The sequence below is a fragment of the Rousettus aegyptiacus genome, unplaced genomic scaffold, assembly GCF_014176215.1.
Source record: "Rousettus aegyptiacus isolate mRouAeg1 unplaced genomic scaffold, mRouAeg1.p scaffold_m13_p_11, whole genome shotgun sequence".
In the NCBI taxonomy this organism is placed as follows: domain Eukaryota; kingdom Metazoa; phylum Chordata; class Mammalia; order Chiroptera; family Pteropodidae; genus Rousettus; species Rousettus aegyptiacus.
The window spans coordinates 20,963,371-20,990,177 of NW_023416286.1; the positions used below are offsets into that span (position 1 = coordinate 20,963,371).

A 26,807-nucleotide genomic window follows, 5' to 3' on the forward strand; every position below is an offset into this window, starting at 1 on the left:
GAAACATGTTGAGGGGCAAAAAGCAATGCACTTTGATTAAGAAATAATGACAGTGAGCACTTTTTGGGGGCTAGCCATAGTGCAAAGAGCTTTGTATAAATTTAACTTATTTTACCTTCACTACACCCCTGTAAGTTGAAAATGATAAAAGAATTCTATTTCTTTTATTTCAAGAGAAGACAAGACGTTAGGTAGCTTCTTTAAGGCTACAGACATGGTAAACTGCAGGGGGGTAATTCAGATCCACTTCAAACGAATGGAAATCCCATGCTATTAACCATAAGGGACACCCCACCCCAGATTTGATGACATGTGTTCTGATAGTCATGACATTACCTTCAACACAGTAAACAGAGGAAACACACTTAAATTTCTCTGGCTCTTTCAGCTACACAATGAAGCTAGATCATCTCCAAAAACTTCCCACATCCAACAATCCCAACTCTATTCAATTTAAAACAAAAACTCCTCAGATTAGCTATACATAGTCTCATTTCTTCTTCCTAATACCAATCCGGTATGGAGAGGTTAAGTGACTTCCTCAAGGCTACAGAGCTTGCCCTAAGGAAGCTGAAAGAAAATTCTGATCTTTCAAATCCACAGCTAGGGCAGTCACAGTTAAAACAGCTGGATCCATGACCTCTAATTTATATGGCAATACTGCAAATCAGTAGACACAAAAACATCCAGGTTACAAACCCAACTATAATATACCCCCTATCAATGCCCAGGTTTATCAAACAGGTTCTTTCTTCATGATAAAAAAGAAAGTAGATAAAAACTTGGACTCAGTAGCTGGATTACTAGGCAGCAATGCTGATGCCATCACGCGAGCCTAGCTTATGTCTGTAATGTCCCAGACAGTAATGACCCTGTGGAAAGACCTGCCACTTCATAGCCCACCCATAAAGAACACCTCGATCCTACTGGATCTTCACAGGGTAAGAAGAAACTGAGCAGGGCTATGCTTGGAAGATTTGGGGTAGTGAGATACCTAGACGTTGCTGTATAAATCTAATAAGTCTTATTAACCTAAAACTTAATTCATTTAGAGTTTTGTGATACTTCTGATGGAGCCAAGCCCTTATGGGTTCAAAAGAATTGGATAAGAATATTCAGATTGCAAAAGGACAATGAATCAACCTTAGGGGACAAGTCATTTAACCTGTTAAAAATCTCTATTTATGACCAATGATATAATTACTAATTATTCTCCTCTACTATGGCATTTTTTTAAATCTTACTTTTCCTTCGAGTCTTTCTCCCAAACTTGCCTCAAATATAAGCTTTTACATACAGGCAGTCTCCACCTCCCAAATAAGTTACCAGTCAAGATATTCCACAAGTCTATTTCTTGCTGTATATTATTCTGTTTTCTGTAGAGAGAAAGAAAAAGCACTGGAGAAAAGAAGGAGAATGAGTAGACTCTGCCAGACCTGAAGCTGATGCATTGTCCACACAAAGCATCCTGCTAAGTGCCATGAAGAATAGGAAGGAAAACAACACAGCTCCTCCACTCAAAGCATCCACAAAGCAGGTAATAGTGTATAATACCAAGTGGGCATGAATCTAAGCTTTTAAGGGCTCGGGTCAGTAGACATGTGATTTCCATCCTGCTATGCTTTCCTTTGTGAACACCCACTCCACCCCCAAATATAAAGCTGTTTCTATGGACCTTTCAATCTGCTTTGCGAGCCCTACTTCCCAAAGAACATCTGCGTGGACAAGTAAAACTGAATGTACAACCAGAGCTAGCATGACTTTGACAATCGAAGTGCTTTTAAATGCTGACAGAATCCCCCAGTATCAGGTGATCCATCATAAGCAGGAAGCCTGACTGTTACTATAGAATACGAATGACAAAGTTCTACAATGCCAGTTCTTAGTGTTAGTCAAACTGCATGACAAAATAAATTAATTCAGTGACCAGCATTTTATGTAAGAAATGAAAAAACATATCTTAAACAAGAACTGGACATACTGCAACGATACTTTAGTTTCAGTTGTGTGTGTATGTGTGTGTAAAACTGGTCAGCAAAAAAGACTGTGACCCAAGAATAGCAAACAAAAATGAATAAAAATAAATATTTCCTCTGAAGCACTGACCACACAGTTCACAGTCGTGACCTAAAACTCTCTGTTACTCTGGGCATGAAGTAATTCAACTATCTGAGAAAGCTACCACATAATACCTGAAAGATTTCAAATGCAGGTGTTTAGAAGGCACAGACCAAAAACACAAATAATATCAAGTTTCGAAAAATAGGAAGCTGTATTCCTAAACCATACAGACATTACTAGGATAAAAATGTTTATGTTTGCATGTTAAAATGCCTGGCCATGTAGACAATGCATACTGCGGAGCACGACGGTGGCCCCTGGGGGACCACACGGGCAAAATGCCACAGAAGCAATGCCTTAGTGTGGGAAACGAGAATAGGATCATTTTCCTTTAAAGGACAAATGCATTTAATACAACCGATACATTTAACATTTAACATAACTAACACATTTAACATTAGGTAATATTTACTCAAATTATCTTTTAAAACTACTAAATTGTTTACCTTTCAATATTTAAAGCAAATATATATTTTTGAAACAGCTAAGAAGTTAACAAAGGTGGGGAAGGGCTAACATTTACCCTAAATCTTTTCCAACCCTGATATGTACGTCTGTGACAAATAACACACTTCATGGTCACTGATTAATTCATTAACAAAAATTAAGTAAATAAAAATTAGCTAATTAACTAAAATTAATTGAGCACCATCACTACTAGGCAGCAGCAATCGTTCTAAGGTAATGTAAGCTAAACTGGTTCTATATGGTTTATTTTTAACCTATATATAGGGGAAAGCTTCATGACACTGGATTTTGCAATAATTTCTTGGATATGTCACCAAAAGCACAGGAAACCTAAATAAATAAATAAATAGATTGTATTTTGTCAAAACCAAAAGTTTTTGTGCATCAAAGAATATTATCAACAAAATGAAAAAACACCCATAGTATAGGAGAAGATATTTAAAATCATATATCTGCAAAGGGGTTAGCATCAGAATACATAAACTACAATTCAACAACAAAAAAAAAACCCAAACTACCCAATTAAAAAATTAGCAAAGAACGTAAATAGATGTTTTCCATTAAAAGATGTTCAATATCACTAATTACTAGTGAAATGTGAATTAAAACCACAGTGAGATATCACCTCATGCCATTAGGATTGTTCCTATCCAAAAGCCAAACAAACAAAATAACAAGTGTTGGTGAGGATGTGGAGAAACCGGAACCCTGTGCACTATTGGTGGGAAAATAAACTGGTGCAGCTTTTATTGAAAACAGTATGGTGGTTCCTCAAGAAGTTAAAAATGAAATTGCCATATGATCCAGCAAGTTTATTTCTGGGTATCTACCTGAAGAATTGAAAACAGGAACTCAAACTGGTATTTATATACCTATAGTCACTGCGGCATTATTCGCAATAGCCAAAAGGTGGAAGCAACCCAAGTGCCATCAACAGGCGAATGGATAAACAAAATGTATATACACCTATGGAAACATTATTCACTTTTAAAAAGGAAAGAAATTCTGACACATGCTACAACTTCGATGAGCCTCGAGGACATGTTAAGTGAAATAAGCCAGTCACAAAAAGAAAAATACTATATGATTTCACTTATACGCAGTACCTAGAGTAGTCAGTTCATAGATATAGAAAGTAGAGTGGTGATTTCCAGATCCTGGGGGTGGGTAAAATGGGGAATTAGTGCTTAATAGGATAAAGTTTCAGGTTTTGTTTTTTGTTTTGCTTTTGTTTTCCAAGATGAAAAGAGATCTGGAGGCTGGTTGCACAACAACATGAATGTATTTAACACTACTGAACTGTACACTTAAAAATGGTTAAGACTATAAATTTTCTGGTCTTTTATCACAGTTAAAAACCATATATATCAGACAGTGTTTAGCTCTGGGGTTTTATGCACTGCAGTGGCACCTGTGGTTCTGGAAGCAAAGAACAACTTCTTAAGTGCTCTGTGGAAGCTGAGCCCCAGGCTTCACAGCCTTAGACATTTCTTTTTGGGGGGGGGGGGGCAGGGAACCCAACCCGGATTTAATTCATCATCTAACCAAATAACCTCGCAAAGCATTTCCTCAAAACAGAGAACAGGGCTTTTTTGTTTGTATTCTCCCCTGCCTCCCTGCCACCCGGGGGAGTTGCGGGGGAGGGTGTAGTTGTGAAACTACAATAGAAAAAGTCATAGGGAGACAACTTTTCCCTTGAATTTTTTGAAACTGGATTTTTTTTTTGAGCTGTAGAATATCATCCATTCTTATGCAAAAGCTTCTATAAATGTGCAACCATCTCTTTCCCCCAGACAAGCAAGTTCCTGTGTTGTCTATTTTTATACTGACTGTACACTGAACTGGGCACCAGGCTGCAAGAGGGTCAAAGAAAACCTCCCTAGCGCTGCTCAAGAGAGGCTGTTTGCGTCCCCAATTTTTTTTTTTATTATTATGGTGACATTGGTTAAAGAAATTGAGTAAGTTTCAGGTGCACAATTCGACAGTAGGCACATATATATTGCATTGTGTGTTCACCAACCATAATCAGATTTCTTTCTGTCACCACATATGCGACCCCTTTTGCCCCATCTACCTCCTTCCTCCCTCCTCTCCCCTCCCATCTGGTAACCACTAGTCTATTTTCTATGTCCATGAGTCTCTGTTTGTTTGTCCTTTTGGTTGGTTGGTTTTAGGTTTATATCTCACATATAAGTAATATCATTGGTTTTCAACTTTTTCTGTCTGGCTTATTTCACTTACCATGATTACCTCAAGGTCCATCCACGTTGTCACAAATGGCAGTGTTTCATCTCTTCCTATGGCTGAGTGATGTTCCATTGTATACATGTACCACAGCTTCTTTATCCAATTTTTATCAAGAGAAACAGCAGTGTTTCGGTAACTTGTGGAGGAAAGCGTATACGCTATGCACTGATTCGCTCTGAAGTACCTGTGAAGTTTAAACTCTGTTGTCACTTTACTAGATCTGTGGTTCTGGACCAGCTCGCCAACATATATCCACAGGGGTAGTGACAGACCAACTATAAAATGGTATCGAGAACCTCCCAAAGATTCCCAGAACTCCTGGCACTGTGGTGTTATAACGTGGCTTACGATTTAACTATGCTCTTTCAGATTTTAGAGGCAACAAGCGGGACAGAAGGAAAGGAGTTCCTACAAACAGTTGATCCTTATGGTAATTTTGTTCTACAACCACCTCACACACAGAATTGGCAAACATCGAACCACCGTTAGCAGAGGAAACACGGGTTAGATCTCTACATACCTCTGGTCACAATATCTTAGCCAACTAATAATACACAACCATGTTTTATGTGCATTTCTGTTTTAAAACACCTTATTTTATATATGTTGATTCATTAACATCGATCGCTCTCACAGAAAATAGCACTGTAACTCAGGCATTCATACCTGAAGGAAGCTTGCCGAACACATGAATTTTCTCCACAGAACACATCACAGCCTTCCTGAGCTTAGGAACACTTAACAGCACTTCAGCACGATGCTCAGGGGCATTTTAAACAGTGACGTCACCAATAAAAAGCACAAGCATGTACAGAGTGTGGCGGGACTGGAACAAAAGACATTCGTTTACAGTATGAGAGCTGAAACAAGCCGGTAGAGCATTGGGTTGTCAGACCTCAAAGACTCAAATTTTTTGCCTGTCTACCTATCTGCAAATGACCGCAAAAGTAGCAAAATATAGATTTGAGGATTAGAAATAAATCTTAGCACACAGGAGAATTCATAAATACAGATCTGTGGATACTGAGGATCGACTGTATTAGCCAACTTGGGAACTTTCCTAGACTTACTGCTGATTATAGTAATAAATATGACATCTATTCAAACCTAATAGTGGTGACCGTTTTAAAAGCCATTTGAAAATCTAGGGTACTGTATATACTGTACACAAGTGACTGTCTCATGGGAACACGGGAAATGCTACCCTCACTCTCCGAAATTCATCAGGCTAAGCACTGGACAAACTGCTGATCACTCACTATGGACCTAGCAGCAGTGACTACCAGCCTCTACCATTAAAGCAGCTGAGTGACTCTGATTTAATCACCAGCTGCTTGTCTACCCACAACGGGAGTCCCCACCGTCTCCAGAGAGCACTTCCTCAAAATCCTTCCCTTTGTCAATTCATGCCTTTAAAGTCTCATCTGAATGTAACTTCAAGTCAGACTTTACTGACTTTTTTCCACATTCTAACAAAGATATCTCTGTTCTTCTTAGTATGTATATCATTAAGATAAAATTCAAGATTAAAAAAGGCCCAGTTTTTTTTCCTATTTACTATTCATGGCAACACCAAGTGTCTCCCATCATAAAAAATGAAAAGATAGGACCGACATAATGCTACTAATACAGAATCCTTGCAAAATAACAAGTATTATTTTATATCTCTAGAGAAGTAAAGACTGATTTATTGTTACTATATCAGACTGTACCAAACCATGCTGCCTCCTGAGGCAGAGAATGCTTAGGGCCATAGGACTGGTACCAGGTACCCTGGGAATATTTCAGGATCGCAGTATTTTTTTCAGAGCTGCAGGCAAAGTTCGAAATTCCCCAGCCTAACATTCTCTCAGAATGAAAGAGATAAGCATTCAAGATGTGTTTCCAAAGAAAGAACTATGTTTTTAAATTAAACTTATTGGCGTAACACTGGTTAATAACATTATATAAATTTCAGGTGTACAATTCTATAATATCATATCTGTATATTCCATTGTATGTTCACCATCCAAAGTCTAGTCTCTTTCTGTCACCATATATTTGACTCCTTTTGTAAGGAACCAGTTTTGATCGCCTCAACTCCCTCCCCCATCACAGCCATTCAGTTCTCGGCTCCACCTTCTTTCCTGTTAATATACCAAAATAGGAAGCACTGCGCTCTCAAGCTTCTGCTTTTTAAGTCTCAAAACTGTTTACTTTTTAAAAGCCTTTTTGACATTACAACAAAAAATGCTTTTGAGCATTAAAGATTCACTATTTAAATGTAAAGATATGTTTGCCATTCTTTATTACTTTCCCACTTTTAACATTCCTTTCCTACACATATATTCAAAGAAAAAATGTTGAGCTCAGATTTCAAGCCAATTTTGCTCCATGCCAGTCATCAGCAAAATTCTGTCTGGGCCAAGCCGTGTGTGCCTAGGGCCTTTCCGGCTCTTCTTGTTTCCTTGAGTCAATTCCTGTCAGGTGCAAGTACTCCAGAAATGCAGAATTATGACACAGGAACCCATCCTGAGTCATAACCGGAACCCATCTTCTCTTCTGAGTTCGCAATTAAAAACAAACAAAATCTAAAGTTACATTTAAAACAAAAAGGTAGAAGGACGTTTAAAGAGCAGATGTGGCTCAGCCTCAGCTGCCTACGTTCAGGGGCAACGGATGTCAGCAAACCTAGAAGAGCTACAAAGGTGTAGTTTACTTCCATCTCAAGTCTTAAGTGAAAATGCTTACATGAATATAAAACCGTATGTCAGTTGCTTTCCTTCCCATCCTGAGTGTGCGATATGGAGACACACAACCTGGAAAATAATCCAAAACGTTATGGAGAGGCAGAGGAGGTCCATCACATTCGTGGTGAGGTAGTGGTGAATGGACTACACGATGAGGGCAGTTTCACACGAAGCGCAATCAGAAAAAGCTATGGCTTCTTCTAACAGCTGGTGCCAGGCCTATTCACTCTCTTAGTTCTCCAGAGGAAGAATGCATGTAACACACTGTTACATTCATTCCAGTCTACCAAGATAAAATACATTCTCTATGGAGTCTGGGGAGATGAGAGAATAAAAGTATAAAAGACCAGGAATGGTATAAAATCTAACCTGCAGTGACCAGAGGAAAAAGCAAACCTAGGAATGATCATCATGAAGATGGTAATTAAATAAAGACTGTAAACTCGGAATACAGTAGGAGAAAACCCAGAGCTTGAAAAATGAGAGGAAGTTAAAGCAGTAATACTGAAAACAGTGCGAATGGGTCTTAGGTAAAATCTATTTGTGAGACTTTCTTTATAAATATAGAGTGGAGAGCTACATAAACTGGAGTCAGTTTTTCCAAAAATATGCTCTTGTTATTTGTTCTTATTAGTCTTCACATTTCAGACACGTTTTGTGTTTAGAAGGCACCAACTTTAAAGTAGATGTGGATGTTGTTTTCATATTTTTTGGCCACATAATTTGGTGATTTATTCATCAAAGTTAAACGAAGCAATAACTTATGAAGTCATAGGAATTCATTCAGTCAACTTGAAAAATTTTAAAAATTCAACTGTAAAACTCAGCTGGAAGTCATCTGTCCCTCCACCAAACACCCAGGGCCCTTGTCCGACTGCCCTAAACATTATCATTTTGGAGGAGGCAGCATGAGAGTGACTTTAAGTTAAAGGGTCTTCTCCAGGAGATAAAAAAAATCATTTTTTTTGTAAGGATCCTTTTGCTAAATTTTTCTTCGAGTCAGCAGCACTCCTCAGAAACAAGGGTCCACATCTGTCTTGTAATGACTTTTTGAAAAACCTCATCAGCAAACATATTTTTTGAACAATTCCTTATTAGCTTGGAAATTTTTGACAGTATATTCTTATTTTGAATCAATAAATATTCATTTTCCACTTTTTCCCCCCTGAAATTAAGGAGGGGTTCAGGGCCAAGTAAGCACTAAGACTATAGATAAGAAAGGAAAAGACAATGAATGTCTAGACTTGTTCTTTTGGATTCTGACTGCCTGGATTTAAATTCTAACTCTGCCACTTACTGGCTGTGCGACCTTGAACTAGTTGCTTAAGCTCTCTGTGTTTCAGTAAGAATAATAATAGCTACTGCTACTGCCTCATGGGATTACTGTGAGAATTAGATGAACCGACTGAATATGTAAAGCCCTTAAAATTGTTCCTGTCACATAGTGAATGCTATATGAAGGTTAGCCATTACTACTATTGTTATTGTTATTGTTATTATTTACATGACTATTTCATTCTAAATCCTGTATCATTTTAAGTTGTAATTTTAAATCCATAATGATACTTTTAAATTTTATCATATCGAATTAAAATTAGCTTTACATACGAAATGAAACCAGGGTAAGTTAAAAATTCAGAAGAGTAAGAAAAGAAACTGATAGGGATCGGGGGTGAAATATGGATCCACCATGGGAAATGCCATGCTCCCTGGGCTTAATGTAGTGGCGGCCTCAGCCTCACATCAGGGCCTCACCATATACAGGATGGTTCCTCCCTGGATCACATAGCAAGCAGGCAGCAGGATTAGCAGGGCACAGTGCAAATGCACAGCTGCGTCCACTGGTTCACCAGACAGCACTTAGAAAACCAGCCACTAGGTTCAACCCACAGAACAAATTTGTTCAGAACATCGCCTCAATTCTCTGCGATTGTGCTTTTTTCAGATCACTGCGATAGTTCATGAAAATCACTCTGGTTTCTCCTAGCCCTACAATTCAGTGACTGTCAGTCACTGACCAGTGGTTACCAGAGGATTGGGAAGAGCAGGGAGTGGGGTGGTAGACAGGGCAAAAGGGGTCAAATACATGGTGACAGAAAGAACTCTAACTATGGGAGGTGAACACACAATGTAAATATATACATATATGTATATATAATATATACATACACACAGATGTGTATATATATATATACAACATATATATATGTGTGTGTGTGTATATATGTCTTATTGTTAAAATGTACAGCTGAAACTTATTGGATTTAGCTAACCAATGTCACCATAAAAAATAAAATAAATTAATTAATAAATAGATAGATAGATAAAATTCGGTGACTCTGTGCAGATTTTGCATTCTGTCCTTTGTACTCTCCAGCACGACCTAATCAGCTACCAAGTACTGGGATTTGTATCAGTGTTTGAAGAATGGCAAAATTTATCTAAGTCCCGCCTCCCCCAAAAAAAAACTCCTAAGGAAAATCAAATATCTCTGTTTCAGTTTTTGTTGAAAGATGTTTTAAAATACATTGCTAAACTTCCGTATTAAATAAATGGAAGTACTAAAAAGACTGTTTAATATTTTTTAATAACTTGAATTCTAAATAAGCTTCCTTAGGGGTTTAAAAAAGCTATACAGGGTTAGCAATTTAGAGGAGGAATACATTATTTCCAATTTGGAGGGAAATAGGAAAAGCTCCTTAGGGGCACAGGTCCAAGAGGGCACAGGGGATTTGAGTGGGTGGAGATGGGAGGGGGACCAAGGGCAAGAGATTGCAAGAAATGGAGTTTGAGGCAGAGAAACGCAACAGACATTTTGGAAGCATACACTCAGTAGTGTGTTGGACAGGACAGCTGCCCCACATTTTCTGCGTCAACGCAAGCATGAAGGCAAGTATGAGTCTAGAAAGGTGGTACAGGGCCAGATCACAGATCACCAAGGGCTCACTTGACAAACTAAGGAGTTTGGATTTTACCCCATAAGCATCAGGGAATCACCAAGGGTTCTTCAGCTCACAGAACAGAGATTGGGAAGAGTAGTGATGTAATCAGGGCAGTGGTTCAGAATAATAAAACTGGCAAAATATAAGTGCAGTGTAATGCTGAGTACTACTTGTAAGACACTTGCCAATGACGTATCATATTCTATCAAGTTAATCTCCTTTTATAGATAAGAAACTGAGCAGAGGAATTAAATGAATTATGCAGATTAGTGTGATTCTCAAGTCCCATAATGACTGCCACAGGGAACCCCATATTCTTATAAAGCACAGAGCACCTTGTGAGGTACGGAGCAAGCGCTCAACAAATGTTATTTCTTCCCTCCATTGCTCTTCCCTATTCTGAATTGGAAAAGAAAAATCCAGAAACTAAAAGGATAAAATGATACGGTAACATATATCACTGAGACACTGTTAAAACTGTCACAAGCATTACTTTTTCAGGGTTAACTGGGGATGCAGTCTCTCATAAACTGCTGCCTATAAGCCATGGCTTCATTCTGAATAAGGAATGCTCCAGTTTTTAACAAAAATTAGCAATCTCAAGTCAGAAGACCATCATTTTCTATTAACGTGAGGCCTTAATGAGATAATACATTTTGTAAATGTATCACACCAATACAAATATTTGCAGAGCCTCAGAATTGCCGTGCTACATCCAAAATAAAAACTGAGCCACAGAAAATATCACTGGGTGGGAGGTTTTGCTTGTTCTGATTTTAAAACAAGATTCTATTTTTGATTCAAATACCACGTGACAGGAGGGAAGCCTTAACGACTCCACATTAAATACTTGAGTTGCAAACAGATGACTAAACTCCTCTAATTTCTCAAATTGTAAGTATTATTTTCCTTGATATTAACTTAATGAATTCAAAATATTATTATTATTATTATTATAGAAGGAAAAGTGTAAGAAAAAAATAAAGACAATGCAGACTACAGTTCTATTTTCCTACATTTGTTCACAACACCACTGCTTCTTTCGAATTCTCAGCGGGGAATAGGGGTTAATAACTCACTTGACTAAAGGCAAAGGGCTTGATCTGCTGGCTTTCTGTGGCCATTTCCAGGTCTAAGAAGTCTAATTTAATTAGGTTTGCTAGACTGGGAGATTTCCAAAGTCCTGACTCCCATCTTAATTGCCTTCAGGAACCTGGTGGCAAGCCTGGAGCTCTAGCTGAATAAATGATAATTAAAAGTTAATGCTGAAAGCTCCCTTTCCTATTTTTTGAGTGCATATGCAGAGCAATATTTCTTTTTTTATTGCTTCAAATTTTATTAAAGTATCCATTCTATTATGCTTTTCCAAGAAGGGAGTCACAATGAAGTCATAATAATCCTACTGAAATCATTTCCATTCCAACAAATTAGATATTAATAAAGGTTTATTCTTACAAATGAAAAAAGGAACTAATTCATTATGAAAATGAATAACACACATACATGGTTATCAGTGGCCTGTAAAATAAATATTTTCAAATGAAAGCTGTGTTTTTATATTCTAAAATTATTTCCAGCATTTGGCACGGAGCTACAGCAATTCAGTAACTTCGCCATTTATAGCAAAGTTTAGGCTAACTTACGGGGCACACACACACACAAGTATACTAACAACATATTAAGGACACAGAGCCAATCAGAATGTGCAGGAAGGAAGAAACTATCCAATTGTCTTTTGCTCTTCGAAAGCAAAAGAGAATCCACATGTTTCTAGTGGTGTAGCTGGCAGAGTACTTAGGAAAAAAGAAAAAACAAAAACAATGCCATAGGCAATAGAAAATTAAGTTCAGAGAAGACACACATCAGATCCCAAAAAATAGGACACCCGCCAATATGACACACCTACCTTCTGACCTCACCTGGGAGCACCTGAAGACTAGATGCGACTGAAAGTAGCCACACTAAGAATGAGAGGGCAAATCCATCCAGCATTTGCAAAGACATCTACCTACCAAGCAGACAATGAAGTCATGGATCCAGAAAACTCCTTTCCCATCCAATTTATGAAGAAAGTTTGAAATGGGAATAAATTAACCCGTGGGAACATGGTGTGGGGCTTTAAGAAGTTCTGGGAAAAGTTAACATCAAACCTGCTGTCAGATCTCAAAGGCTGATGACCAAGACAGAAAAAAAAGTACACATGACAGTTGCAAACTGTGTGAAAATGCTCTACTGGTGACACACATTCACGGTGCAGTGGAAGCCCAAATGAGAGAACATGGCACAGGCATGGTCAGCTTTTCCTTTAGGTCTTTTAAAGTAAGAAACAGACTAATCAGAAGCTTGCAAGTATTATTTGCCAATAAAGTCAGTATTCTCCACTTTACTCAGTATTACAGAGGCCTAGATTTTAAGGAAACTTGTTGAAAAGATAACATTCGCTTTTTTAAAAATCTCCTCCACCCTAACCCCTAAAAAAGATGAAAAGAAATAGTAACCTCCAAACTTTCTGCCTAACTTCCAGTTTATACGAAATACAGGGGCAAAAGAAAACTGAATGGCCCCAAGGGAAATGACCCATCAGACACATTCTCTTGGGACGTTCTCCAAGGCAAGCTGCCTGGTCTCTTTAAATAGCCAATGTCGTAGTGGGAAAAAAATGTGAGAGAGCAGTTCTACAGTCTAGAAGAAAACTAAAAGAGAATTTAAGACCATAACATTGTTATAATGCATAAACACTGACTGAATCTTAGTTCAGGGAAAAAATAAATATCTTTAAAAGGCATTTTGTATACTATTGGGGAAATGTAAATATGGACTGAATATCAGATACCATGAAGACATTAAGTTTTGTATTTTGAAATGTTATTGTGGTTATGTAGGAAAATGTCCTCACTTTTAATTTGCTTATCCTAATTTACCTCAAATTGTTCAGCAAAATTACACATACATACACACACAATGTTATACAGCATAATGTTAACAATGAATCTAGGTAGTAGGTATGTGGATGTTCAATGTACTATTATTTCAATTTCACTGTTTGAAATTGTTTATAATAAAAAGCTGGGTGAGGAGGGAAGAAATGTTGCTAATATCTGAAACATGTGAGAAAAAGTAAATATATCTATAGGGAAACTTAAAAGAGTGAACAAGGAAAGTTATGTATCATGTAACTGGCAGAGACATTTAATCAGACTAATAGGTAACTTATTTATCTCTGGAAGTTGCTACCACTTTCAGTATCTCAGATTTGTAGGAGTTGTCTGCTATAATCTATCCCAGATTCACTGTGTAAATAAAAAAATTTTATGACTTCAGAAGGTAGCAAAATTGTATGGCTCTGGTTTTCAAGCTTTTGTGAACAGCATGTTGTAAATATAAATTACTCCAAGATAAGTAAGCTGGGACAGATTAAATAACTTGGCATTTACAATTCATTCATATATATAGGACTGGATTTACCTAAAAGGGAGAAATACAGCCTTAAATTTGCATATTCCTTTGATTTTCTTGTATTAAATTATATTTAAAGAAAATTTAATGCTAAAAATCATAGCCCTACCACCCCTTAATTACTCTTTAGTACTAAAAATAAAATTGAAAAACTAAGACTAATTGCAGCAATTGAGATGAAGCAGAGAGATTATTAATTTCATATACTGTATATAATAATGTAAATGATGTTTTTCACTGTTTCTCATAGCTCTCTAACCTACACTAAGATTATAATTTTAAGTCTATACTATCACAGATATTAATAATAAAGTAGATTTGTTTCTACTTTTCATCAACAAAATCAGTGTCATTTGTTATAAAAGTTTGTTATAAAAGTTTTGTTATAAAACAATAGCAATAAGCTACCCTGAAATTTGTCTCTAATTCCTAACTAATCATAACTGCCAAAGAAAGCACTTACTAAGAGACCTATTCATAAATCAGGGACAATCTAATTTGACGAATCAGACTTCCTATCAGGCATCCACAATATGATCCGACACAATAGTTTTCTTCTGATCCTTCTTCTAAAATGTCCTTCATATACTATAAGGTTATCAGAAGTGTCCTGAAAGGGTGTCTAATCTGCCTTAATTTATCAATGCCAAAAATCAGTTCTCAAACCTCAACAGTTTTTCACTTCTCAGTATTAACAATCTCCATATTCTGTTTGCAATACAACCAGTTAGGCCTTTGTTGAAAGCATAAGACATGTTTGAGGACAGTGTTTTCTTTCAATGGGTTTGCCGTTCTATTGAACAAAAAGAAGTGTGGCACATAAATGGAGTCAAGAATAAAGATACCACCAAAGATGATCCCTCCACTCATCTCTAGAATCGAGACTAATGGAGACATGAAGCTTCATCTTCAGCCAGGAGAGTCCTTTGGGTGCTGTTGTTAGAGCATTTACAACTCAAGCAACTTGGGTTGGCAAAGCAGGGTATAGACTTATAAGCCACCTTTAACATCTGTCATGAGCTATTTGATCCCTAGCAAAGCAAATACCTCAGGGGTCTGAGCTAGAAGCCAATGCTGAGGTCATCTAATGGCCAACTCTTCATTTTCCTGATAAAATTGAAACCCAGTGAGATTTGCCGTCTCCTCTGCTGAAGCTGGGACAAAATGAACCACATCTATGCAAAATGTATAACAATCCTTTTTACCTGGGGAGATCCAATGCTAGGAAAAGCTGATCATGACAACAAAATATGTCAAGACCCTATCCTGACCCCCATCACTTGCTATATAATTACTTAACCCAGGAAGACAATTCAATTAAAAAGTTGGCCAAACCAAAAAATAAACTGGAGGGAGGGTGGGGGTGCGGGGATTAAGTTCTTGCCCTTGTTGGGGCTGTTCTTAGCTGCCAATCACAGGTGGTGGGCGGCCTCTGACCCTATGTGTGGCCCTTCTTAAGATCTTCCTGGACAATAGTTACGATGTTGATTTTGGCAAAAGGTGTCATCAATGGGTATGAGCCCAGAGACATGAAGCTTCATCTTCAGCCAGGAGAGTCCTTTGGGTGCTGTTGTTAGAGCATTTACAACTCAAGCAACTTGGGTTGGCAAAGCAGGGTATAGACTTATAAGCCACCTTTAACATCTGTCATGAGCTCCCTGTCTGTCATTATTTCTCCCCCTCTTTCACAATTATATATTTTGTATCTCCTATAAGTTAAGCTATTTCTAGATGCTAGACTGTTAATAAACATTTTATTCTGGTACTAGGACTTATGAAAAGAATTCATGATGTCTTTAAGGTTTAAAAACTCAAAATGAAAAGTAAAAATCCACTTGAAGGTGCAGTTTTTTCCCCAGTACTACAGTGATTCATGCCTGAGAACTGGAATATCACGATGTCAAGAAAACTCTAAAAATGGACACCTGCAACGCACAAGCAAATCTGAATGTATGGTTTAGATCTAAAAAGAGGAAAAAAGTTTACAAAGGCTTAAATCACAGTTTTTGTGGTTTGTTCCTTCAGCTGGAAAGGATTTCTTAGTACTGTAATTATATCTATCATACAAAATTCCTAGGAGAAAAAATGACAATGTTTATTCTTATCCTCAGTAAATCCAGTTAAAACCAAAAAGAGATGTAACCTGAAGAATGAAAATTACTTAAGTGAGCAATACATACGTCACTAAAATGTATTCAGGAACAATAATTTCAGATCATACTCATGTCTATGAAACTTTCGCAAGTTACAGAAATGCTGAATGCTTTCTTATGAGTAGCAGAAACACAAGTGCCAACTGCTTTTAAAACATCTAACTTAACAAGAAGATTCAAAATGTTTTGAAATGTGTCAGAAATTCTACCAACTTCTTCCTACTCATTTCTTGACTAATCATTAAAGGAAAAGGCATCTATTTGCTTTAAAAGCTGGAAATGTTTCCAGTTACCTATGAAAAATGCAGTTCTCTTAACGGACTATTTCTTCTCAATGTCACTATTACCCCATAAATTTCTCTACTTTTCAACAGTGAAGCAAATTGAGAATTCTCTGCACTTTCATTGCTTAGTTGTATGGAAGCCATTTGAGGAAGGAACTTTTATAGCAGACCAAAATAGACTTCTCCATCAGTTCCCACAACAGACACACAAATCCCACCCATATTTTACATATATCTTCATCTCAGGAAGGTCTTTTTCCTAACAAGTGGTGCTTTATAAAACATTACTAAATAGATACCATGTGGGTTTTAACCATAAAATTGTCACCGGACTGAAGCGGCCTTGTTCATATTAAGAAATAGAAAACTATTACATTCAGAGCACTTAAGAAATCAAAGGGACAAAGTCTTAAGGGACAAAAGCACATGGGAGCACAGTTCAAAAGCCTAGAAAGGAAAATACAGGGTGCGGGGACCCCCAGAGGGGCAGGCATCTCTGCAACATCAGCTACACAAGCTAGGCAACCCAGCTATGATGGGAAAACTGCTTGCCATATGATGCCAAGAATAACGTTTAACTTTTACGTCTTGAGCAGTACTTTTCCAACTTTAACGTGCACTAAAATCATCAGGAATCTTGCTAAAATACAGACCGATTCAGGAGATCTGGGGTGGGGCCTGAGGGTCTGCATTTCACCCAAGCTCCTAGGTGATGCCAAAGCCACTGGCCCATGGGCCATGCCCTGGGTATCAAGATCATAAATCATAGGTGAGAAAATGGGATTAACACAGCATGTAATGAGAAGCAAAGAGGCCACGTGTGTGAAGAACTTTAGGTTCCCTGGAAGAAAGCTACTCTAACTAAAATTAGAACTACCCTGGCGGCAAATTGAACACACTATAATTTAAGTGTCTTAATTATCCTTATATCTTAGAATACAAGTCTCACTCCTTAGAACTTCTGTTATAGATACCTTGAATAAAGTTATAAAGAGATTAATTTTTACTAAAAAATGCAATGTTTCTTCAATCTTATGGAGTCTTTCTGATAGTTAAAATATATTTCTAATAAAAGGTGTATGTTTTCCCTGAATATTGGAAAATGATTACTATAATTTCTTTTTTCTTTTCTAGGCTAAACATCCAGTTGCTCTAACCAATCTTTGAATAAGGTTTTGATTTACTTCTCTATTTTAGTTTCTCTATTCATGTATATGTGTCGCTCTTCTGTTTACTATTTAAAGCTACAAAATAACAATGAATAAAAACATAATAACATTAGTTTGTGTTTACTGAATGTTTACTGTTTGTCAAGCACTGCAGCTTTGGGTGGATTATCTCACTTAAATCTCCCAGCATTCCTGTTTATCCCCATTTTGCAGAACAGGAAAATAGGGCCCAGAAAGATTAAGAAACTTGCCCAAGGCCACACAGCTAGCAAAAAGACAGGCCAGGATCTGTGTAAGATAAGGAAATTTCTAAGGTCACATCTTAACCCCTACCCACGTCACTTCTAAAAATATACCTTGAAAATATTATGTGAAAAATAAGTTTTCTGACCTCATGGAGTTTAAAATCTAGGTGACAAAACAAAACAAAAGAGAAACCACTTCGTTGAAATGTTAACAAAAAATACACATCAATGATTAGGGTCAAAAGTGTGTAGCAATCTAGTCTGATCAGATTACATTGCTAATATTTACTCTATTAAACAAAAGAGTAAGGGCTGTAGTTACTCTTAATTGCCTAGAACCTAAAAACTAAATAGCCTGCCCAGAAGTAAGTACTAATATTTACAAATGCAGCCAGGAATTCGAAGCCATTTTCGGAGCCAAACACTCGTGAAGTGCCACAGAAGGAGGACAAAGCTACACTATCCCATCCCCAACCCGGACCTCTGATGCAGGATACAGATCGCCAAGTTAATCTGGTATGGAAAATCTCATGATACAGTGAACCTCATTCTTTTTAATTCAGTATTCCCACTGGCTATATTTCTTAAAAGAACAGATAATTAGTGCTTTTGATATGGCCGATTGAAGAAGGTCACAGCAAATTTCACCAGGACCTTTAAAAAAATAAAGGAAGCTAAAATTTATTTGGTACTTATAAAAATTAAACATTTAATGTTAAAATTTATAAACTTTTAAAAGAAAAGAGTTTTCAGTTTTATGACAGTAAGAGCAGTCCTCGGAGAACCTCAGGCAGAATTGAGGTTGGTCTCTGGATGGTCTCTAGATGGTCTCTGGCTTTGATCAAGGTAGATCTATTGGGAACACATTTTTGAGAAATGTATTATGTTCCCAGCTCCATCTTTGGCTGAATGGAACTGTCATTTGTTTTGTTTTTGAAAGAGAGTCTTTATGGTGAAAGTTATTAGAAGGGTTGTAGTGGAGCCTTTATTCTTGAACCCAGTAACCTCTGGGAAGTGCATGGTAACATTTACTGTCTAATTCCACTGAATAGCAACATGCTCATCCCCCATTAAGATATGCGAAGGAACTCAAAAGCCAGCTCAGAGAGTCCCTCATTGCTTCCAGCCACTGGAAAGATGACATGATAAAAAAGAAAAGAGCAATAGCTGTTTTCCCATTGGTGGAAAAGCGTGGTAAAATGGGTCCTTTGTATCTTAAAATGCACTCAGATTTTTATAACAGCCAGGGTTCCATGGAATGAGTAGCTTTTAGCTATACCCTTCACTTTCTTCAAATACTTTTTAAAAATTCTGTTGGGATTATATAAAGAAAGAGACAAATTATGGAAAAGAGGAGGAAACAAAAAGAACAGGAGTACTGGGCTTGAAAAGGCGGAATACTAATTCAGGGCCGGGGGTCTGGCATTGGTGGAATAATTCGAAGACCCAAGCCATCTCTAGTTATGATGTTCACCCACTCTTTATCAGTACAGTGTAATGGTTAAGAGCACAAACTAGAGACAAACTGCTGGGATTTAATCCCTGAACAGCCACTTCGAAACTGAAAAATAATTTCCCTTTTGTGCTTTTGATTCTTCCTATCTAATATGGGGATGATAACCTTACCTTATAGAATTCTCGTGACTCACAAATAAAATGATAAATCTCATGTCCTTGGAACTATGGCTGCCACGTGGTACTGTCCAACAGATGCTGGCGGGTCTTACCGAACCTCTCTCTGTCCCTCAGTTCCCATCTCCAAAGCCTTTGTGCCCCATTTCCTTTATTCCAACTCCCAGTTCTCTTTTATTGTTGTTTTTGCATTTTTGTCCCTGGCATTCCCACCTTACCTTACTTTACCCCTTTTCCTAAGATGCTTCAAGTACAATCAACATCATATTCCATCTAATGCACAGAAGTTTGGAGGTGGGGGTGGGAGTAAGGAAGCAAAACCTCTCCAGTTGCAGGTGGGGTTCACTGAGGCAATGAAATAAATAAGGAGACTGAAGGAGAGAACAAAACCCACTTGCAAAGTTCCGAATATTGGGAGGGAGTTGACACGTGAACCTACTTTCTCGTACAGCAGTGCCACATAGGCTGTGCTGGTAAAGCAGTCTCGAAGCTTACCCAGTGATGCCTCTATTAACAAAAGGATAAGTTCTAACTACATGCTTCAACATCTGAGGTGTCGTTAAAATACTACCATTAAAATAAATAACAATTTTGATGATGATGCTGATGATGCTGCTGCTGATGATGATGACGACGACAAAGGCCTACAGTCTGCCTTTGTGCATAAAATTCCTTTGCTATAGCTTCATTAGAACTAGCCCTGCTCTTAAAACTTTAGAACGTTTACCAGTTCCCCTTGTGCTCTGCTCCTTTTTGGGGAGAAAGGATTTTGTCCCCGAAAGCTCTGTCCCTTCTAACATCACTTATAATGTCTACTGCATCTCAGAAATGTCTCAAGGGCGATGGTAGGTTGTATCACTATGTCAGCACTAATTAACCCAGGAAAGGCAAGGAAGAAAGGGACTTCCCTTTTGGTCTCACAAACTAGTTCATCTTACATGCCTTGTTGCAATATATGAATTAAGAGGTGATTTACCAATCTTATAGATTTGTCCCATATAAAAATTGTCTTCAATTACAATGTCAGTGTCACTGGAATGGAAAGCAGTATGCACCAACCCCAAATGCTGGCATAATAGAAAGGTTCCTTTAGTTTCTGAGCTGTTTTGCTGCTGCTGTTTCAATTGTTGGGTAGGATGCAAGCTGCAAATTACACTTTGAACAATTTCACATCCTCATTCTAATAACATAAGATTCCAGTAAGGAGGTAGGAAGAGAAGGACCCTATCAAAAAAAGTAAAATAACTGAAGGTCATTTTTTATTATTTTAGAACTTTGGATATAGTCAGGTTATAATTTGATTACAAGTGATAGAATTAATTTTAAAATTCCTTCATTGAAAATCATTCTGTAAAGCTTTGCCAGAGCTTGCTCACTTCCAAACAAGAATGTTCGACTTAAATAGGACTGAATTTGTAAGAGGGAGTAGAAGTGGAGGTGGGCTGGGACAGTAACAAATGCTATAAAACGGCCTAGGACTGGAAACTCACGACAAATGTTCATGCTAACATGCTCCAAGAGTGTCCCTTGCCCATCCCATGTGCCTGGGAAGTTTCAGTCCTTCATGAAGCCACTTTCCAGATCTGCCTTTCAGAGGTACAGACCAAGTCTTCTCAAACTACTCTGAAGCTCCACGGGGTCAACAGGGTTACAATGTTGCGGTTCCTAAGATCAGGCACCTCAGTGCTTAGACATTTGAAGTCAGATGATGAACAACTGCACAGATGTTTCTGAAACCAGACTTGCATTTCTAATTGACAATTATTCGGATGTTCACATTGCTTACGTACATCAGGGATAAAGTTGGCAGCTGCCTCCTGGTACGTGCACAGAAAAATAAACTATGGAATGTATGAAGGTGGTAAAAAGTGAAAAGACAATTTAGGAAAAGAACAAGATTATTTGCTGTGTTGTGATTATTGAGATGTTATTACTTTTTTTATTGTTTACATCATCGGATCCATAGGATATTCAATTCAACTGGAAAGGGGTTAAGATAAGGAAAAAATAAATTTTTTCCCACTAGCTGCAACATGGATATAAATGGAAAAACTACTCCCAAGAAAGAAAAGAATCATAGGCAAAAAGACACAGAACATACCAGCCCATCTGATATTGGCATCTTGTTCCATGGAGTTCTAAGAAGTAAAAATGGACTGTCCACTTTTCATAGTGATTAACATTTCTTTGACAAGTGGAAAAAATAAACGCTGATGATTGTTGACAATCAGAACTACAGCTGTATTCTGTAGGTTCACATCAGGGTAGCAATCCAGTCTGCGAACTCTGCCCATAATTAGATGCTACAGTTGAGCATGTGACAACACTCCGGCTCTGCTGAATCAACCAGACCAGGGTTTCAAAAGAACAGTCCTTCGGCATGTTTTGTTTTTATTCCGAGGTCTACAGACAAACCTTTAGAAATACAGCCCTTTCCCTGCACACAAGCAAGTTCCCCACCTGCACATGGAGAAAGACGTCCCACCTGATTCCTCATGAGGGAGAGAATTTTTACCAACATGAGGTTTTCCCTGCAGAGTTGGGAGGCTGCAGTGTGGCTCTACCAGTTAAAATGATCAATCAAAGGAAGAAAATGCCAACCCCTCATTCCCTGGGAGCTCCCCCGGATTTTGCTTCCCTGTCCTTTCTGGAAGGAGGGCCAAACCTTGTGTCTCCAGCTCCCAGGATATTATCGGCATCTAACTGCATAATTCAGATGTTCCCAAATCCAACCCAGTGACTGCCAATTCTGCACCAGCCTGCAGAGAGCAGCCACCGAGCCATGTGAGTTTCCGAGGGAGTCCAAGGGACCACCACGTTAATTTTGGAGGGAATAAGAGAACTGGAAAACAGAGATAGGCCATCAGAAAGAAGAATAACATGGTACTTCTGGCTGAAATGCTGGCTCTTACCATCCAAAAAGGCACTCAGAATATAGCCTATTGTTAATCAGATGGCAAAAGACTCTTACTGTTTGTACCTTACCAGGCTCCCGCCTTCATATTTTCCTCCGAATTTTAATGAGATCCTCCAGGAGCTGCTATTAATGTGTCAGCCTTTTGCCTCTGTAATGTACTAAAAGCAGCAATGTTTACACAAGGTGGCACCCATGCCTGGGAACTGTCAGGGAAGCAGGCCATTGTCTACATGGGAAACTTCTAAGGTTGGGCAGAGTGCTATTATGTCATAGAGGTTTTTATAATGTGGGGGTGCCACGAAGCGCACATCCTTTCTGTTCTTCCAAATTAAACACAGGCGGCCTCAGTTCAATTTGATTTTTAAAGCCAACCGCAGCCAGATTTGAAATTGAGGCTTCCTTTCCACACCTAATGCATCTCACTGCCAGAGAATTCCAAGGGGATGCCGCATGTGCATGTGGTTATGAGGGATAAAATAAAAACTCATGCTAGGTTTTCATTTCAGCCTAAGGCGGAGACTGTATCTCTGGAAATTAACAGCAAAGCAGAAGGGGGTTCCCTTCACTGGGTGCCCAGGAGGAGAACTGAAGAGAGATTCAGAGCCTGGAGGGTCGAGTAGAGCTCCTTGGAACCACCACCTAAAATCAGCCCAACACATGATTTCTTCCTTCCCTTTTTCCTTTGTGGCTGTTTCTTCTCTTCTGCTTATGCCTTTGTAGTTGCCAGGAAACAGCTCATTACTGATAAAGAACCTGCCCACAACTGCATTTTGCAATAAAGAACTCAATACCTTCTCTCCTTCTGCAATAAAGCTGGTTGCTGTGTTGTCATCTATCAGAATTCATTCATCTCATTCCTTTATTCTTTCAACATGACCAAGCATTCTCTAAGGCAGAATTTTAAGATGGCCCTCAAGATATCTGCCGCTCTGGTCTACGCCCTCTTGAATGTGGGTTGGACCCGTGAGTATGATGGGATTCCACTCCCATGATTATGTTACCTTATATGGTAAAGGGATTTTGCAAAAGTATTTAAGATTTCCAACAGGTTGACTTTGAGTTCATCAACAGGAAGATGATCCGAAGTGGGCCTGACCTAATCAGGTACTGCCCTTAAAACAGGCACTGGGGACCCTCTTTAGAAAAAAAAAAAAGTCACCCTGAATTCTATGAGTTTTAAGTGTCACTCCAATAAATTTAATAAAGTTAAAAAATAAAAATTAAAAAAATTTTAATAAAGACAGAAAATCCCGGCCTGAGGATTTTTACCAGTAGGAATGAGACCACTCTGCCCTCTCCCTCCCAGACACACACACTCCCAGCAGATGGATGCTACAAAGCAATGTCTCCTCCAACTTGGAAGGAGAACTGTGTGTGTACAGAGCGCATGGATGGAAAGCGCCCTGCATCCCGGTTCACAAGGATACCGTAAGAGTTTATTTAGATAATCGTACACACAGGCTGTGGTTCTGTGAAGCTAAACCACACAAAAGGCAATCTACATTCAACCAAGGTTTGTCGTGCAGAGCTGACTGAGCTTAAACTTCACACCTATAAAATTACTAATCTGCAGCAGAGAACACAATCCTTCGTACTGGTAATAATGATAGGGAGAAGCAGCAGCAAGAAGCCAGTCCTTCTAGCAGCAATCTCTGCTCCCACAGTGGAGTCATTCCCAAGGTAGGACAGGAAAGAAGAGTGTGCCTAATGAGGACTTCCGACTAATAAAAGAAGGTGGTTCTTGTCCATCAGGCATATTTTGTTCTGATTTTGTCAGTTACCTCACTATCCATTGGCCAAAAGAACATGTTGTTGTAACATTCGAGAATGTACTTGTAAATATTTAATGTAAACCTCTTCCGAAGACTAAGACTAAGTAGGATCTTTATTACTGCAGCCAAAAAGAACTTTGCTTTCTGCATTTATCAAACAGACAAAGAAAAGATAAAGAGAAACCAATAAATATCCCATATGACAAAATGAAAAAAAAAAAAATTCCAAACAATAAAAAGTAAACAAGTGAGTGTTTCGTAATCAGTTGTAAGTTACATGGGTTGACTTTTTTTAAATCTTCTAAGTCATTAAAGTTTGTTCAACTTCCTTTTTAAAACTTTAGAACAGGCACATAATGGTTTATAAGTCTGAAGAGAAGGAATAATTGAGAATGGAAATGCTTTAAAAAGAAAGGGAACTCACAAATAATTATTTTAAGTCTTCAAATGGACAAAGGGAAAAAATGTGTCTTCTTTATCAGTCAATCATTCAACAAAGTCTGAAAATGCCAGTTGTTCCTGATCAACCAATCCAAAATAGTCCCACCTGGTTCTTTCCCTGCATGTCACTTGTCACCATTTATCATTATGTATCGCAAGTGTCTCCTCCACTAGACTAACTGGCAGCTCCAAGAAGGCAGGTACCACATTTTGTTCACCACTGTATATGAAGCATCCAGCCTGGAGCCTAGTGCTCATTCACTCCTCCATTCATTTATTCATCTATTCATCTACTGAATTCAAATATTTATTAAGTTCCTACCATGGGCCAGACACCATCCTACGAATGAAGGAGACTAGTTACAAGAAAAAAAGAAAAACAAGGTTTCTCTCAGCATTTGATGATGGAAGGAGAGGATGACAAGAAAGAAGCAAATAAATAAATAAGAAACAAATAATAATAGCTAATAATTATTGAATGTTGCTCATATACCAGTCACTGCTCTACACTCCTCACATCTTCCACTCCCAAACACCCTCTGAAATAGATACTATTATCATATCTATTTACAGGTGAGGAAACTAGAGCACAGAGGTTACATAACTTGCCAGAGGTCACTAGGCCAAGAAGGAGAAGAGCAGGAACCCCACGTTGGCAATGAAGTTCCAAGCCATTCGCTACACATAAGGAGATAAGTAGAGGGAAGAGATGAGCTCATTAGCAGTTCGTATGTACTAGATAATAAATAATTGTTGGATGAATAAATAAATGTCACCGAGCTTAAAGAATTGCAGTGAGTCCCAGGAAAGCTCGAATAAGATGATAAACATATCTGGTCAGGGGACCACAGCCTCAAAGGAGCTGCAGCTGACCAGACAACCAAGGGTAGACAGTCAAAAGTCCTCCCATCAACATGTAACAAGCTCCAGGCTTGGTGAGTACCGCTGAAGCCCTGAAAACAGAGACAGTCCTCAAGTACTGCCTGGGACAGGGTGTACAAAGAGAACAAGGAGTACAGGGAGTGGCCTCACCCCTGTGCTGGAAGACCAAGGGAACAGAGTCAGTTCTATCAGTCAAGAGATATGTGTTCCCAGACTAGTGACAGAGACAGATGCAAGTCCCCAGCACAGACGGGGATTGGCAGCAATGGGAAGTTCTCACTTCTCCATAAAGAGCTCCCCTTTTGAGGACACCATAGTTCAAAAAGTAACTACTACTACTGTCACAGACACACATGCCTATATGAGCCAAGTGCCATGTACTTAAAATTTGTTATTTTAATCATCTAGCAACCCCATGAGTCAAGTTTCATTACTTTCACTTTAAGATGAAAAATCAGCTCAGAGAGGTACATGAATTATCTCTAAACTGCCCAACTAGTAAGTGATGAAGCTGGTATTTGACCTTAATATTTTGGACTCCAAGCCTATTACCTAAACCAAGGGTCCCCAACCCCTGAGCTGTGGCTGGTACCAGTCCTTGGCCTGTTAGGAACTGGGGGGGGGGGGGGGGCGGGGGGGGGGGGCACAGCAGGATGTGAGCAGCAGGCAAGTGAGCCAAGCTTCACCTGTATTTGCAGCCACTCCCCAGCGCTAACATCACCGCCTCAGCTCCACCTCAGACCATCAGGCATTAGATTCTCATAGGAGCACCGGTCCTTGGGCCAAAATGGTTGGGGCTGCTGACCTAAACAGCTGTGATGGTTTTAAACCTCATGGATGGTCACAGCAAGAAAGGGATGAAAGCCAGTGACAAAAACATGGTGATTTGAGCACACTGGTATTTTATTCTGGGAAAGTTCTCACAATGTGTACAAGTCTAAGCAGCTCCATAGCCCTGGAGATGACACACCTTGCACACTTTGAGAAAACCCAGTCACATAGCTAACATTTCCCCAGTTACTGAGAGCATAAAGGGCCACGCCTGGAAGACAAAGCTCATCACTAGAGGTTCACACTTGAGTATCTTCTGGTACTCATGCTAACAACACATATCACTGTAAATACCACTGACAACTATTCTCTGGGCACACAGAACACTCAATACAAACACTCTGTGGATAAATATGAAAGTGGAGTACATATTCCTAGATCCAGGAACCATACCTGATGCCGACCTGTCCTCTCACTGTGTTGGGTTACTTGCACTAACATCAGAGATGCATAAGAGGCACTGGGCAGTTGGAGAATGTGCGTTTTGATCGACAAAATTCTAACATATTGTAACACAT

General features: G+C 38.6%; 1 protein-coding gene and 1 long non-coding RNA gene across 6 annotated transcripts in view; both read right to left on the reverse strand.

The window, feature by feature from the left end:
- Positions 1–26,807, reverse strand: part of LRCH1 (leucine rich repeats and calponin homology domain containing 1) — a 180,032-nt gene that overhangs the window by 135,671 nt on the left and 17,554 nt on the right. The window lies entirely within an intron of this gene.
- Positions 11,515–26,090, reverse strand: LOC107509626. Its single transcript, XR_001596581.2, has 2 exons — positions 15,599–26,090; positions 11,515–14,964 (listed from the first exon to the last, which is right to left on the reverse strand). It is a non-coding gene; the product is annotated as an uncharacterized LOC107509626 (long non-coding RNA).